The sequence below is a fragment of the Phyllobates terribilis genome, unplaced genomic scaffold (assembly GCF_046119375.1).
Source record: "Phyllobates terribilis strain yellow unplaced genomic scaffold, ASM4611937v1 Scaffold_4__5_contigs__length_816908805, whole genome shotgun sequence".
NCBI lineage: Eukaryota > Metazoa > Chordata > Amphibia > Anura > Dendrobatidae > Phyllobates > Phyllobates terribilis.
In genome coordinates this window covers 697,028,884-697,043,147 of record NW_027362764.1, presented here as the reverse complement: position 1 = coordinate 697,043,147, position 14,264 = coordinate 697,028,884, and positions in this window count along the sequence as shown.

Below are 14,264 nucleotides of genomic sequence, written 5' to 3'. Positions count from 1 at the left end.
ATGTAACAAAGTGATCTATTTCAGCCATAACAGCAGGGATGGATATATGTGATTGAGTGATATATACTAGGACATCATCAGCAAATAGAGAGCACTTGTACTCGGTGCCTCCCACCTCAATCCACCTAATATTGGGGTTATGGCGAATTGATGAGAGCAGGTGCTCCGTCACTAGGATGTATAAGAGAGGGGACAGAGGACATCCCTGCCTTGTCCCATTGGTGATTGTGAAAGGTGATGAAAATGTTCTGACGCACCCCCTGGGCCTTGGGACACCCGGAGCCGGACCCTTTTTGGTGGATGCTGGTGGTTATAGTCTTCGTGGCGGCGATCCGGTTCCGTGGCTCAGGGCGGTCAAACCAGTGGCGGAACTATTTATGTGGTTTTGATGTTTAAATGTCCGACTACGCCACCCGTGGATTGCGGTCAGAGTGAACCGCCGCTACAGGGCAGACCGCTAAGGCTGGTGTTGTGGGTGCAGCAGAGCGTAGCATAACTCCCCACGGGAGGAGTATAGCCTCAGGGCAGTGTATGCGGAGGATGGGGTTGATGGTGCAGGGCAGCAGCAGTAACGACACGGAGTCAGTGATGCAGTTCAGGGCCTTTACTCACAGTTCTTATTATCCAGACCACGTCTGCAGGTAACGGCTGCCCACGTCGTACTGTGCTCACCAGGTGAGGGGCTCAGACAACTCCCAGATAACTTTGGAGCGCTTCACAGGACCCCCTTTGTGTGTCCTTTGTCTGGCCTTTCTTACCAACACTTCTGTCCGGCTGCCTCGGGCCTCCTCTTGGTAAACTTGGCGCCAGTTTCCCTGACCCTATGTGGTGCCTTCCTAGCGGGTGGAGCAAGGGGCTGCGCCACATAAAATGTCAGAGCCTCCGGTTTCTAGCTGAGGGTCGTTTCCTGCCTCCACTAGTTCGGGGACCGGTCTCCCCCTTTGGCCTGACCCCTCCACGCAGGTGGATTCGGGCGTGCGGTGGCGACTCGCCCGTCCGCACCCCTGGGATCCCTTCATTCCTCGTTCCTGGAGCCTTCTCCGCTCCTCTTCCTTCCTTCTCCCTCTTGCAGGCCTGGGCCTCTGTTACTAGGCCCGCCTCCGGAGCAGAGCTCATGCAGAGCCCCTGCTCCCTGCCACTTCTGCTCAGACTTCTCTGCACTGAACTAAGATGGTGCCCACCTTTTATACTCCCTTCTCAATGCACCCAGGAACTGCTTCCTCCCTGCTCCTGCACTGCAGGGTTCCCCTTCCTCAGTGTTCCCTCCCCCCACTCCAGCCAGGGACAGGGACTGTCGTGCCCATCTCAGGGGCATATTGGTCGCCCTGCCCCACGGCAATGTGGTGTAATGCATGCAGGTGTCGGGTCCTGATCCACACTCCATCCTTATCTGAGAGTGAGATATCACACCTCTGGGTGAGGTGCAATACGTCTGTAGCAACCGAGCCCTCGGTGCTACAGTTCCATTTATCTTCAGCCTAGGTGACGTATTGTGATACAGGGCCGTGATTTTGGCTATAAAAGGGTCCCCTAGACCCCTACCCCAAGCTTTTTAAGAGAATCATATATGGCGTGCCAGGAGACTCTATGGAATGCTTTCTCAGCATCCAACGAGAGTATCTACTTACAAATTTTTAACTGCATCTAGCCCAGGAAATACTTTGTGCCTAGTAGCAGTGTCTGCTAGTCAGCGGATTATCCCGGCTGTTAAGCAAGCTACACCACCTGTAGTTTGGACACTTAATTTTTTCAAAGGAAATGCTTCGGGACCACGGGATACTTAGTGAAGAGCATCAGGAGGCACCCCAAGGCATAGGGGCTGGGACTGGCACTAGGATGCCTTGCGGTGGACAGCCGAGCTCGATCCTTATAAAAGCTTTTTAACTGCAGCAGCTTTAGTGGACGCTACTGGAGCTGGAATTACGCGGCTGCTGGCATGAGACTTGCCCTCCAATAGATCCTTGTAAATGGATTTAAAGTGTATTCATTCAAATTAGAGGGACAATTTAAATTAAAAAGCTTAGAGCTGCCTCCACCACAGGGGGGCTCTCTCGACCCACCAGCGGACAGGCACCAGTATTGGGAGAGGGGGGCTGGCCGTCAGGGTTCACCGCGGCTCTGGCACAAACCCGGCGACACGGAGGTGGCACGGGCAGGAGCGGACTGGCCGTCTCGGCTTCTCACTTTTTGGATTTTAGAAGGGCATGACATGCCTATATCTGTGTCTCCCCCTCCTTTTACTCCTCCACCTCTTTTCTTTTCGCATGACTATATGTACTTGTCACTTTTCCATGTGTTAGTTGTGTCTTCTGAGCAGTTTGTCAGCTTTTGGACACCTTTGAAGGTGTTTTCTATGTGTTTCTATGTGTTTTTGTTTGCCTGCCATTGGTTTTAACGGTGTTCGAAGGTGTTCGACGAACAGTTCGACGAACAGTTCGGCGAACACACGGGTGTTCGACGAACCGAACCGAACTCGAACACTACGGGGGTGGCTCAACACTATCCAGGATGGCACATCAATGTGAGCTGTGGCAAGAAGGTTTGCTGTGTCTGTCAGCGTAGTGTCCAGAGGCTGGAGGCGCTACCAGGAGACAGGCCAGTACACCAGGAGACTTGGAGGGGGCCATAGGAGGGCAACAACCCAGCAGCAGGACCGCTACCTCCGCCTTTGTGTAAGGAGGAACAGGAGGAGCACTGCCAGAGCCCTGCAAAATTACCTCCAGCAGGCCACAAATGTGCATGTGTCTGCACAAACGGTTAGAAACCGACTCTATGAGGGTGGTATGAGCGCCTGACGTACACAGATGGGGGTTGTGCTCACAGTCCAACACCGTGCAGGATGCTTGGCATTTGTCACAGAACACCAGTATTGGCAAAGTCGCCACTGGCATCCTGTGCTCTTCACAGATGAAAGCAAGTTCACACTGAGCATATGTGACAGACGTGACAGAGTCTGGAGACGCCGTGGAGAGTGATCTGCTGCTTGCAACATCCTTCAGCATAACCAGTTTGGCAGTGGGTCAGTAATGGTGTGGGGTGGCATTTCTTTAGAGGGCTGCACAGCCCTCCATGTGCTCACCAGAGGTAGCCTGACTGCCATTAGGTACTGAAATGAGATCCTCAAACCCCTTGTGAGACCATATGCTGGTGCGGCTGGCCCTGGGTTCCTCCTAATGTAGGACAATGCCAGACCTCATGTGGCTGGAGTGTGTCAGCAGTTCCTGCAAGATGAAGACATTGAAGCTATCGACTGGCCCGCCCGTTCTCCAGACCTAAATCCGATTGAGCACATCTGGGACATCATGTCTCGCTCCATCCACCAACATCACGTTGCACCACAGACTGTCCAGGAGTTGGCGGATGCTTTAGTCCAGGTCTGGGAGGAGATCCCACAGGAAACCATCCGCAATCTCATCAGAAGCATGCCCAGGCGTTGTAGGGAGGTCATACAGGCACGTGGAGGCCACACACAATACTGAGCCTCATCAGGAGCATGCCCAGGCATTGTAGGGAGGTCATACAGGCACGTGGAGGCCACACACAATACTGAGCCTCATCAGGAGCATGCCCAGGCATTGTAGGGAGGTCATACAGGCACGTGGAGGCCACACACAATACTGAGCCTCATTTTGACTTGTTTTAAGGACATTACATCAAAGTTGGATCAGCCTGTAGTGTGTTGTTCCACTTTAATTTTGGGGTGACTCCAAATCCAGGCCTCCATTGGTTAATAAATTTGATTTCCATTGATGATTTTTGTGTGATTTTGTTGTCAGCACATTCAACTTTGTACAGAACAAAGTATTCAATGAGAATATTTCATTCATTCAGATCTAGGATGTGTTATTTGAGTGTTCCCTTTATTTTTTTGAGCAGTGTATATATACATACATATATGTTTTTTTTTATTTCAATTATTGTACCAGATCTGCCCATAAAACCATCTGAATATTAAGTACAAAAATCTGCAGCTACACCAAAAGGTGAAATATAAATGTCTTTTTTATTTTTTCTATATAATAAATAAAAAGACATTACAATACTTTAAACATTTTGGACCAAAACATGTTAAAAATTAAACCATAACAAAAGGGAGGTAGAAATAATGCAGTAAGAGATGATAAAACTACAACAGAAAAGTGCCTAATAAGTAATATACTAATTCCATAAATCCCAATATATCTAGATCCTCAGGCTTTTTTTCATGCTTCCCTTTGCTTTACAAAGTGCTCTGTTTAACCAGATTGGCTGATCCATTTTAGCACAAGCCCACCATCCTCTTCCTGGGATGTTTGTGCATATATACTGTAGGGCTCGCTCACACTGCCATATAACATGGCCGAGTGCTATCCGATGTTATACGATGGGGCAGTGCAGATCTGCGATTATTTTCTCATGCTGATTTGTGCTAGAGTTTGAGCCGAGCGTGATTAACATTTTCGGTCCATTTCTCTCGCAAGACAGAATCAACGCCAGTGTGAGCGAAACCTAAAGGTGATGATGGAATGATTATAAAATAGAAACAACTAAACCAATGAGAAATAAAGAATAAAATAAAATCATAAAATTCTTAAAAGGAATCTGTCAGTAGGATCCTAAGACGTCTATATGGGTCTGTAGGTCATAGGAAGCTGAAGAAATGATACATTGATATCTGTGATCTGATGTGTTATTCAAGAGAAATCCATGCTTTTCTTATATGTAAATGAGCTGTTCAGGACTATGGGTAGGACACTGATCAGCATGAGAATCTGCCTCCAGAGATTATTTTAAATAAAAGGAGACATTACCAGTGTGATGTGTGATGGCCGCTTTCTGCTCTCCTGATCTCACTGCAGAGCTGTGTGTGATTATACCTGACACATCTGCAGATGTCCTATAGTTGCAGCAGAGCTGTAAGAGCTGCAGCAAATGTGTTTGTAAGGAGACAAAGTTCAGTTCTACTGTTCTGTGTTAGTTATGTGTCTCACACTGGTAACGCCCCCTTTCATTTATCATAATCTCTGGAGGCAGATTTTCAGGGAGATCTATGTCCTACCCATAGTCCTGAACAGCTCATTTATATAAAAGAAAAATGTGGATTTTTGTTGAATAAAATATCAGATCAAAGATATCAAGGTATCATTTTATTCAGCTTCCTATGACCTACATGCCCATATAGACGGTTTGGGAGGGTTGATCTCACTGACAGATTCCTTTTAAATGGTTGTTTTGAGACTACCCCTTGAATATCTGACATCAGTCAAACCAGACATCTTTTTGCATTTTTTACCTCCTCGTCAGTACAGAAGACTAATTTGCATATTTTCTTCTTTTTTTTCTGTTTCCCTTAAATCTGTTTCAAGTGAACAAAAAAGATTCAGACTCTCCTAAATCTGAATTTTTTGTTATTTGCTTAGTGCAGATTGTGGAGGGTCGGTGAAGGGATTAAAAAAAAAGCATCTTCATGTGACCACTTATCTGTTCCACCCCCACAGTTCACCATCCTGTCCTCCACTGGCTTATTTTGGTCTTTTCAGGCCTTCATGGCTAATAATGTCCTCTTCTATAACTTCCTCCGCTGATGGGCTTGGGGAAGTGCATGTTATGAGCTGGCAGAGGACCAGACGAGCAGCTGAGGTTACAGGACAGGTGAGCAATACTAAGAAACTCCTGAAAACATGATATGTTGGGGGATTGTGAGGACTGCGCTTGGGAGACCCCAGAACATAATAAGGGACATTGTCATTTGAATTTCTAAGTCAAGTTTGAGCACACTACCAAACTGGAATTTCATTGATCTTTCTCTTCACTAATAAAAACCAGTACACCCTCCCCTCTCCCCAGTTCTAAAACAAAAAGGGATCCAAGTTCATAGACCACCATCAACAGCATCTTGAACCATCTCAAATTTAAGGTGGATTTTAAGATGGATTTAACGGAGGCTTATCATTTTTGATAACATAATGTGAACCAAACATTTAAACAAGGATTAAATGAATGTCAATTTAACAAAAGCAGACAAAGTCTCTGCTGATAAATCTACATGGAATTTGACTGATTTATTTCACAGACTGGTCTGCCCTATGTCTCCAGTCAAGAAATCCAGTTTCCTGGTTCCTTCTAGCCAATCCTCCTATTACAATACATAGTATTTCAGTAGTAATTTCTGACCCTTTTAAGGAAGGAACTAATACATTCTGACCACTAAACAGTCTAATCCGGAGTCACATTTTGCATTATTGAGTATAACTTTGATACTCTCTAAATCTTTACTGTGTATTAATAGCTAACAAATAATATATGAGAAGCATTTACAATATTTAAAATTCCAATTACATCACAGTCCAAGTTTACAAGAAGTAAATGATGCTCTGCGAAGTGATGGGCACATACAAGCTATGTATAAGCTGTTTAATCCTGGGCAGCCTGGCTATCCAAACAGTGCATACCATCAATATATACACAGCGTGGAAGGAACCTCTCGCCGTATATCTATCAACTGGCTCCAATATGTCAGACATCCTTCCAGAGAAATTTCGGGTCTGCCAGCTATCATTTTTTTTAACCATGGAAGGAAAAATTTCTTAAATGCTTAGTTTAGTGGAAGTCACATAATTCATCAGAGACTTGTTATTTCACCCGCCAACATATATCTTCCCTGGGTCTATTCATCAAAGTGTCTGGATCGTGACCCTGTTTTTTTTTCGTTATGTCCTTATAGAATTGAAGAGGTTTTTTGGTTTCATGTCTGGAAAGTTTGTAAAAGGAAAAGTGATGCAAATGTCTGATCTGCTCTGTTTATAATGTCCTTTGGGTCCGCAAGATCTCTGTTACAGATCTGTGAATGGAAGTATCTTTTTAAGGCCACGTTCACACGTTCAGTATTTGGTCAGTATTTTACATAAGTATTTGTAAGCCAAAATTAGGAGTAGAACGATCAGAAGAAAAATCTAAAAGAAACACGTCACCACTTCTGTATTTTTTACCCACTCCTGACCGAACACTAAACGTGTGAATATGGCCTTATAATGAGAGACTGAAAACTTGTTGTGAAAATGTCTATAAACATTTTGCAGAACTGGCAATGACATTGGTTACAGTTGTGATTCTCTGTTTCTCAGGTGCTCATTTCATTTAAGTTTTTTTTGTTAAATGGGATCAGTTTTATATTTTTTTTTGGGGGGGGGGGCGGTGCCATGATCAAATCTGCACGGCAATCTAAATTGTTAATGTGATCTAAAGTCCATTTACACTACAATATTATTGTGAATGAGTGCGTCCTTGAGAGAAGTGTAAACGAGAGGCCAATTACTTGATGAACGAACAAAATCATTTCACTTGTTCTACAAGTGAAATAATCTTTTGAGTAGAATAAAAGATCATCGTTCTCGGCAGCGCATCGTCCTGTGTAAACACGACTGGCGCTGCTGAGAACAATGGCAGCCTATGCGCTCTGAACAATTTATTACAGATCATTCAGTGAGCATCATTAAGAGCAGTACATTTTTATGGATCGGTGGTCATCGAATGTTTCAAATCTGGTATAAACCCATTTTAAGGCGGCCTAAATCACATTTTCTGTCTCACGAAGCTCTATCTGCTTATGACGCGCCCCCTGGGCCGTGGTGTACTCGGTGCCGGGTCGGTCGTTGCTAGTGGAGATGTCACAGTGCCGGTGACCCGGTCCGTGACCCAGGGTGGTCAACAAAAGGGGGATATTTACAGGGGATTTATGGTTTTATATACAGTTCGTGACGCCACCTGTGGTATGCGGCTATGTGGAGCCGCCGCTGCGGAGCAGATCCTCTGGAGCTGGTGTGACAGCAGCAGAGTTGGTTTAGCTCTCCACAGGTAGAGCTTAGCTCCAGGGCAGTGTAGATGTTGTTGTTATGAAGTAGCACTCGTGGTGCAGTGTAATGCAGGGAGTGATGGCGCAGCAGCAATAACTGACAGAGACGGTGGGGTGCAGTCTTCAGGGTTTTACTCACGATTTTCAGACTCCAAGTTACCAGGACCAGGGTAACCTCCCACGTCGTCCTGTGCTTACTCAGGTAGGGGTTCAGCTAACGCTCAGGTACCTCCGGAGTACACAGCGGGACCCCCTTCTGTGTGTTCCTTCTGGCCGTCTCCCTGCACCTCACACCTAGTGTCCCAATCCAGTGACCGCGGGCCTTGTCGGGCGACGTCTTCTCTGTCCACTGGGTCCTCTATGGCTACCTTCTTGGTGAGACAGATGTGGCTTGTGGCTGCAGTACCTGAAATACTGCAGCCTCCGGTTTCCTAGTTGAGACTTAAAGAACTCTGCTAGTTTTGGGACCGTCCCCTCTGTGAGACCTGACCCCTCCACCGCCAGGCAGATTCGGGAGTACGGGTGGCCTCCAGCACTTCCCGTACCCCAGGGGTCCCTTCAATGTTCCTGGAGCCTTTCTCCTGCTCCTCTCCTCCTCAGTCTGTCCTGGGCCTCTCTCTAGGCCCTCCTCCTGAGCTGAGCTCCTGCAGAGCTCCTACAGAGCTCCTGCTCCTCTCACTGCCCTCCTCTGACTGACTGTCTGAACTCTCCACACACCCAAGATGGCTTCCCTCTTTATACTACTCCTAACAAGTGCTCCCCTGATCTTATTCCTCCACCCACACCCACTACATGGTTCCCCCTACTTTGGTTCCCCCCACTCCAGCCAGGGACAGGGCTCAGCAGGAAGCACAACGCATCTTGCCCCTCCTGCTTGTCTGGAGTAGTGTAGTGTTGGATGCAGGTGTTAGGGTCCCAGGCTGTACTCCTTCCTTACCTGAGAGTAAGGTACCACACCTCTGGGTGAGATGCAGTACCTCTGTGGCAACCGAACCCTCTGGGGTGCCACATACCCCCCTGGTAAAACACAGCACGTCCGTGGACTGGAACAGAGTAAAAACAAGGTATTTCAGACTTACCAAAATTTTAGAATGCATTCACATATAAGATTAATCTTAATTTTTATGGGAGGCACACATCTTAAATGTTACATGTTACCATTAGCATATCAAACATTATAAAAGCATTGTCAATAACATTCTTCTTCACATATAAAACATTTTTATCACTCTTCAAGTAAGTTCAGCAAACTGTAGTGAGATCTGTAACCGGGTGTCCATCTCACTGGGTAAGGTGCAACTTAAGCAACATGAGGGACCCGTCCGAAAACCCTCAACGTAGGCCCTGGGCGTGGCTGCAGGGCATAGGTGATCCAGGTGTTGGACCACGTCTTCGGCCACGCCAGACGGGTTTTTGCTCTGAGGTCAATCTTGTCATGTAAAACCAATAAGGGGCACTTTAAGAAGTGCAACTATTTACAGGGAAAGTTTTTGGCTGCTCACAGTCCTCAGCCTACAAGTTCTGGTACCCTCGTGTGTTTACCACGTAAACACACACATAAACAAACTTGCAGTGTTTCTGCTATACCCTCCGGGGTAACTATATACAGTCTGTAAACCTTTTCTTTCAACGAAACAGTTTTAACAGTGGGCTCCCTCCCGGGGAACTCCTGGTTTCTGCAGGCTGACCCAGCCGGGTCATCAGCCTCGCACTGCGGGGGCATGTCCCTCCTCTCCTTCACCACTCTGTATACCTGGTGAGCATACCACCCACGCTCGCCCTTGTGGCGGGTAAAGGTGACACGGTCACCGGGGTAGAGGTCTCGGCCGGGATGCCCCTTCGTCTGCAGCTCTCTGACGAAGTCCTTCCCGGTGTCCACATCAAACTTCACTACTATCCCCTCCAGACGGGGACTGGATGTGTTGGACCTTGCTTTGCGGGCCCGGGTTTTGGCCACCATGTTCCGGGCCTCCATCTGCTCCCACCGCACCTGCCAGTCATGACACTCCTTCTCCAACTGCAGGAGCTCCCGTCTACAATACTCCTCCCTCCGGAGGGCGTGGGTCTGGGTCTCCCACGGGAACCACATGAGGTCCCCCTCCCGGTTGTCCCACCGAAACTCCTCTCCTTCTTGGCAGGTAACTGGGGGTGCAGGTGCAGGTGTCAGAGGGAGTTTCTGCTGCTCTTCGAATTTGGCCTAGGAGCAGGTCGGCGGAGCAGACGCCCAGGATCGGAGGTTCCGCCAGGGGGCCTAGGAGCAGGTCGGCGGAGCAGGCGCCCGGGATCTGAAGTTCCGCCAGGGGGCCCAGGAGCAGGTCAGCACTCTCAGCGCCCGGGACAGGGAGTCTCTTCTTACTTGCTCCCGCGGCTGCACTTGTGCCGTCCTCTGCCTCCTGGCTCTGTTCAGGCTCCTCCGGGGCTGGAGCGATGCTGGTGGAGTGCAGCGCTGGCTGCTGCCGGGTCACAAGCTTCTCCAGCAGCTCCTTCTTCCAGCCGGCGATGGCATCCTGCTGGGCCCTCTCCATCCTCCGGCCTAGCTCCTGGATTTCAGCTTGGAGGAATTCGGTATCCTCCAGGGATAACTCTTCCATTGCCTCCTCCAGGGTGAGAGGCATTTATGATCGCTGCAGGCCATAAACGGGAGCTTGCTCCGGACTCTCCTCCATGCTGCCTGCCGGGTGCGGTCTGTCTAGACTGCTGGAGACTCTGCCCTGTCTCCCAGGTTTCTTCTCTCCTCTCCCCTTTCGGGGGCGGTTCCATGGCAGTTTGCTGTCGGACACACCTTGGGGCGGCCCCCCCATCTTGATGGACACATCCACATACATTATATATATATATAAATGTTCCAACAATACATCCCTAGTTTCATTTCAATGGACCGGGCAAGTGCCCCACATTAAAGCTACACAACTCATATAAATTTATGAAAAAAGGAGGAGAACATTGAGTATGAGCTAAAAACATATAATTTTATTGAATCATTTCATTAAAAAAAATGAAGCCAGACGGCGAAAGCGTGCGTTGGGGGCTGAGGCTGGGCTGGGTACCTGACGCAGACTTTCGCAAGCATGGCTATGATTGTCTTTTGCTTTTGATTCGATTTCTATTAACAATAGATGGAGTCCCCTTTTATACTTATGCTGATAGCTAGCATTAATGTGACTACTATATGGGCTCTCCACCTATAGTTGTTTGTCTATTTACTTTTTACATCTGTATAAAGCATGGCTGCAGGAAGTACTTACGTAATTACCAATTTTTTGGTGTATTATGCTGGGTATACTAGTACCTACCTAGTTTACTATCATGTTTAATTCATGCAGCTTACTTAAATAACCTATGCATGCGTACTGTGTCTGGGTGTTTCAGCCTTGCACTGGGTTACTTGTCTCCACATCTTGATATTAAATGACCTTAAATATTTATGCAATTTTTTTTTAATGAAATGAATCAATAAAATTATATGTTTTTAGCTCATACTCAATGTTCTCCTCCTTTTTACATCCACATACATGGTCACTGCTGCTCGGGGCGGGCCCCGCTTTTGGCGCCATTCTGGAACCCCGCCCACGATGGGATGTGGTTTCTTGTTGTCTTTGGTCTCGCACATAATGGCGCCCGTTCTTCTGGGGCGGGCGCCACATTCAGTATAGAACACAGTCTCTAGGTGCACAATACCCGGTGATAACAGGTGGGTTCATATCCTGTTCGTGACGCTAAGATGACGCGCCCCCTGGGCCGTGGGGTACTCGGTGCCGGGCCGGTCGTTGCTAGGGGAGATGTCACAGTGCCGGTGACCCAGCCCATGACACAGGGCGGTCAATCAAAAGGGGGATATTTACAGGGGATTTATGGTTTTTATATACAGTTCGTGACGCCACCTGTGGTATGCGGCTAAAGGGAGCCGCCGCTGCGGAGCAGGTCCTCTGGAGCTGGTGTGAATGCAGCAGAGTTGGTTTAGCTCTCCACAGGTAGAGCTTAGCTCCAGGGCAGTGTAGATGTTGTTGTTATGAAGTAGCACTCGTGGTGCAGTGTAGTGCAGGGAGTGATGGCGCAGCAGCAATAACTGACAGTGCAGTCTTCAGGGTTTTACTCACGATTTTCAGACTCCAGGTTACCAGGGCCAGGGTAACCTCCCACGTCGTCCTGTGCTTACTCAGGTAGGGGTTCAGCTATCGCTCAGGTACTTCCGGAGTACATAGCGGGACCCCCTTCTGTGTGTTCCTTCTGGCCGTCTCCCTGCACCTCACACCTAGTGTCCCAATCCAGTGACCGCGGGCCTTGTTGGGCGACATCTTCTCTGTCCACTGGGTCCTCTATGGCTACCTTCTTGGTGAGACAGATGTGGCTTGTGGCTGCAGTACTTGAAATACTGCAGCCTCCGGTTTCCTAGTTGAGGCTTAAAGAACTCTGCTAGTTTAGGGACCGGTCCCCTCTGTGCGACCTGACCCCTCCACCGCCTGGCAGATTCGGGCATACGGGTGGCCTCCAGCACTTCCCGTACCCCTGGGGTCCCTTCCACATTGCTGGAGCCTTTCTACTGCTCCTCTCCTCCTCAGTCTGTCCTGGGCCTCTCTCTAGGCCCTCCTCCTGAGCAGAGCTCCTACAGAGCTCCTGCTCCTCTCACTGTCCTCCTCTGACTGACTGTCTGAACTCTCCACACACCCAAGATGGCTTCCCTCTTTATACTACTCCTAACAAGTGTTCCCCTGACCTTCTTCCTTCACCCACACCTACTACATGGTTCCCCCTACTTTGGTTCCTCCCACTCCAGCCAGGGACAGGGCTCAGCAGGAAGCGCGATGCATCTTGCCCCTCCTGCTGGTCTGGAGTAGTGTAGTGTTGGATGCAGGTGTTAGGGTCCCAGGCTGTACTCCTTCCTTACCTGAGAGTGAGGTACCACAGCTCTGGGTGAGATGCAGTACCTCTGTGGCGACCGAACCCTCAGGGGCGCCACACTTACATTGTTAATAAACAGAAATCCAAAACAAGCTAAAACCCCCCATACATAATAGATCAATGTTGACCCCACCTGCCGATATCAACGGGATTAGCCAACACACCTTCTCATTTAAAGATTTTTCTGTATTTTCATGACTATGAAAATTGTACATTCACACTGAAGGCATCAAAACTATGAATTAACACATGTAGAATTATATACTTAACAAAAAAGTGTGAAACAACTGAAAATATGTCTTATATTCTAGGTTCTTCAAAGCAGCCACCTTTTGTTTTGATGACTGCTTTGCACACTCTTGGCATTCTCTTGATGAGCTTCAAGAGGTAGTCACCGGAAATGGTTTTCACTTCACAGGTGTGCCCTGTCAGGTTTAATAAGTGGGATTTCTTGCCTTATGAATGGGGTTGGGACCATCAGTTGTGTTGTGCAGAAGTCTGGTGGATACACAGCTGATAGTCCTACTGAATAGACTGTTAGAATTTGTATTATGGCAAGAAAAAATCAGCTAAGTAAAGAAAAACGAGTGCCCATCATTACTTTAAGAAATGAAGGTCAGTCAGTCCGAAAAATTGGGAAAACTTTGAAAGTGTCCCCAAGTGCAGTTGCAAAAACCATCAAGCGCTACAAAGAAACTGGCTCACATGAGGACCGCCCCAGGAAAGGAAGACCAAGAGTCACCTCTGCTTCTGAGGATAAGTTTATCCGAGTCACCAGCCTCAGAAATCACAGGTTAACAGCAGCTCAGATTAGAGACCAGGTCAATGCCACACAGAGTTCTAGCAGCAGACACATCTCTTCAACAACTGTTAAGAGGAGACTTTGTGCAGCAGGCCTTCATGGTAAAATAGCTGCTAGGAAACCACTGCTAAGGACAGGCAACAAGCAGAAGAGACTTGTTTGGGCTAAAGAACACATGGAATGGGCATTAGACCACTAGAAATCTGTGCTTTTGTTTAATGAGCCCTAATTTGAGATCTTTGGTTCCAACCACCGTGTCTTTGTGCGACGCAGAAAAGGTGAACGGATGGACTCTACATGCCTGGTTCCCACCGTGAAGCATGGAGGAGGAGGTGTGATGGTGTGGGGGTGATTTGCTGGTGACACTGTTGGGGATTTATTAAAAATTGAAGGCATACTGAACCAGCATGGCTACCACAGCATCTTGCAGCGGCATGCTATTCCATCCGGTTTGCGTTTAGTTGGACCATCATTTATTTTTCAACAGGACAATGACCCCAAACACACCTCCAGGCTGTGTAAGGGCTATTTGACCAAGAAGGAGAGTGATGGGGTGCTACGCCAGATGACCTGCCCTCCACAGTCACCAGACCTGAACCCAATCGAGATAGTTTGGGGTGACCTGGACCGCAGAGTGAAGGCAAAAGGGCCAACAAGTGCTAAGCATCTCTGGGAACTCCTTCAAGATTGTTGGAAGACCATTTCTGGTGACTACCTCTTGAAGCTCATTAA